Genomic DNA, 3,170 nt, shown 5'->3' with positions numbered 1-3,170 from the left:
AAACTAATGTAAGTTCTACACAGTTCATTATATTACGTATACAATTCAACAAATTGCCATACATTACAGCAGATAAAATGAATTAACTATAACTACACGATTTAAACCTGTTTAATGTCTGTCAATCCTGTCTGTAAATATCAGAACCTTGCTAGTTCCCCAAATAGTCTCTTTCGGGCGTCCAGGCCCCGCGACTCTCTAGTCGGACTAGGCCCTACTCTATGGTAGAGAAAGCGCTGCCTTTCTAACTCTCTAGCTCGCTGATCACTGCATCTATGGTTCCGGAAGCCTCATCGGAAGCTCCCGTGTGCCAGGTCTTGGGGGAGGCCGGAAGTTGCGACTTCATCGCTCGCCATTTCAAGATGCTGCTGAGGCCTTAGGGCCCGTTGCTGCCTACCCCTCTCCCCCCAAGCCGGGCTCAGCTCGGGAGCGACCCATGGAGCGGCCGTAAGGTGTGGCTCTCAGGTTGCGCCTGCCAGGTGCCGGGAGGCGGGGAGCGAGTGAGGGATAGGAGCCGGCAGGGGCGCCGCGGATTCCGCGGGCCTCGGAGCGGAGGCAGCAGGCGGGAGGAGCGTGAGGCGTGGTGCGTCGGCGTTGGGAAGGTCGCGCCAGGCGGAAGGAGGGCTGGGGGGGAAGGGTTGTAAGATGAGGGCCTGCGGGAGATCAAAGTACAGGTCTAGTGACGTGAGGTAGTTTTGGCCAACGGGTGACCAACCTGAAGTCGAAGTGGTCGGATTGACGATTTAACTGGACGCAAAATTGGGAATACCGAAGCACCTCGGAGAAAGGGAAAAGAGGGAGGGATGCGGGCGGAACTGTATTCACGTGTCCTAAGATTTTAAGAGTGTAATTTTTAGGCTTGCAGATCGTCTGTAGCTGAGGCGCTCGGGTGTGTTCGAAAAGTGCTCGTTTGGGTCGGGCGCGGTGGCTCACGCCTGTCATCCTAACACCTTGGGAGGCGAGGCGGGTGGGTCGGTTGAGCTCACGAGTTCGAGACCAGTCTGAACCAGAGCAAGACCCTGTCTCTAGCAAAAAAAAAAAAAAAAAAGCTAGGAGTCGTGGCGGGCGCCTATAGTCCCAGCTACTCGGGAGGCTGAGGCAGGAGGATCGCTCAAGCCCGAGTCTGAGGTTGCTGTGAGCCGTGACGCCCCGGCACCCTACTCAGGGCGACAAAATGAGACTCTGTCACAACAACGAAAAAAATGCTCTTTTGGGGGCCACACTTGGCTTCTTGAAACATTACGGTTGGAGCTCAGGGAAATGAATATTTCACTCAGCACACTTGCTAAAGATTTCTGTACGGCCTAACCTTTGAAAACCAGTGTTTTAAAGCGACGCCTGGCGAAAATGCTGCTTTGTTCTTTCTTCGGGAAGGATCTGTGTTAGGAAGCTCCTCCAAGCTCTGGGGTATCTCAGGTTAGGTTTAGTTCCCTCCTTCCTCATACATTAATTTTTTTTTTCTCTTTTATTTTTTTAGACAGAGCCTTGGCATCACCTTGCCTCACAGCAACCTCAAACTCCAGGGCTCCAGCCGTCCTTTTGCTTCAGCCCGCTGAGGAGCTCAGACTATAGGGGGTGCACCACCATGCTTGGCTAGTTTTTCTATTTTTCTCTTCTTTCTTTTTTTATTTTTATTTTTGGTGGAGGTGCCAGGGAATGGACATTTTATTTTCTTTTGAGACTAGAGTCTCATTCTGTTGTCCTGTGCCACCATGCCTGGCTAATATTTTTTAGTAGAGACGGGGGTCTCACCCTTGTCAGGGTGGTCAGGAACTACTGAGCTCAAGAGATCTTCTGGCCTCAGTCTCCCCTAGTGCTAGGATAATAGCACGAGCCACTGCACCTGACCTAGTTTTTCTATTTTTATTTTTATTTTATTTATTTATTTATTTTTGAGACAGAGTCTTACTATGTTGCCCTTCATAGTGCCTTGGCATCACAGCTCAGAGCAACCTCCAACTCTTGGGCTTAAGCGATTCTCTTGCCTCAGCCTCCCAAGTAGCTGGGACTACATGCCCCTGCCACAAGGCCCTGATATTTTTTGTTGTTGCTGTTGTTGTAGTTATCATTGTTGTTTGGCAGGCCCAGGCTGGTTTCAAACCTGCCAGCTCCAGTGTATGTGGTCTGCACCCTAGCCATTGAGCTACAGGTGCTGAGCCCTCATCTAGTTTTTCTATTTTTGGTAGAGATGAGGTCTCTTACTTAGGCTGGTATCTTGAGCTCAGACAGTCCACCTGCCTTGGCCTCCCAGAGTGCTCAGGATTACTGGCACAAGCCACAGTGAAAGCACATGTAGTGAGAATAAAATGGAGTCAGGCAGGCTGGGGCAGACGTGGCACAGCTAGTCTGGTTGGTTTAGGTCCTGCCTGACCTTCACCTCCTGTCTCCTAGGAGACACTGGTTTTGTAAATTTAGCTCCCACCCTAAACATGCCTATCCTAAGTAGGTGGCTTGACTTAGGAGATTAACCTTTGAATTGGAATGTTGTCATAGGTCACTAAGTTATGCTGATTATTATTTGAAATAGAAGTTGCTGTGGTCTTTGCTTTGAATTTTTATGTATAAAACTGTAATTTTGCAATGGAAGAATAGAACTGTCTTGAAGAGGCTACTCTCACTGTTCTCCAGAATCCTGGCTTTCTGACAAAGTTCCTTTGCATATTGGCTGACAGTGACAAGTGGCCAGACCCTCTTCGTCTGGTAACAACTGCCTCCAGCGTACTCTTTTTTTAGGAGGTGAAGCCTGGCTGCACTGGCCAGGCTGGAGTGCAGTGGTTCTTCAGAAGCGTTATCATAGCACATTACAGCCTGGAAATCTTGGACTGAGGTTATTCCTCTTCATGTCCTCTCCCACCCCCTACTCCCCCAGCCTGGAGTAGATAGGACTGGTGGCAGACTGTGGTATCTGGTTGATTTTTAAAGTCTCTGTAATAGTACCCCCACTTCAACCTTCTGCTCTACCCCAGGTCCTGCAGAATTTTCAACATTGTGGATTTGGCTAGTTGCCTTTTAGTATTGTTTACTTATTTCTTTCTTTTTTTTTTTGTAGAGACAGAGTCTCACTTTTTCGCCCTCGGTAGAGTGCAGCGGAGTCGCTCCAGCAACCTCCAACTCCTGGGCCTAGGCGATTCTTCTGCCTCAGCCTCCCGAGTAGCTGGGACTACAGGCGC

General features: G+C 49.5%; 1 protein-coding gene across 2 annotated transcripts in view; it reads left to right on the top strand.

The window, feature by feature from the left end:
• The first annotated feature begins 318 nt into the window (after positions 1-318).
• The window catches only part of MDM4 (MDM4, p53 regulator), a 27,939-nt gene continuing 25,087 nt past the window's right edge, over positions 319-3,170 (top strand). For both annotated transcript variants that reach the window (XM_012806665.2, XM_012806664.2), the window contains exon 1: positions 319-452. The gene's annotated coding sequence lies outside the window, so the exon portion shown is untranslated. The remainder of the gene's footprint in view (positions 453-3,170) is intronic.

This window comes from Otolemur garnettii, unplaced genomic scaffold (assembly GCF_000181295.1).
Source record: "Otolemur garnettii isolate 467f Iridium unplaced genomic scaffold, OtoGar3 scaffold00055, whole genome shotgun sequence".
Lineage (NCBI taxonomy): Eukaryota > Metazoa > Chordata > Mammalia > Primates > Galagidae > Otolemur > Otolemur garnettii.
This window is presented reverse-complemented; position numbering and strand designations above follow the sequence as displayed.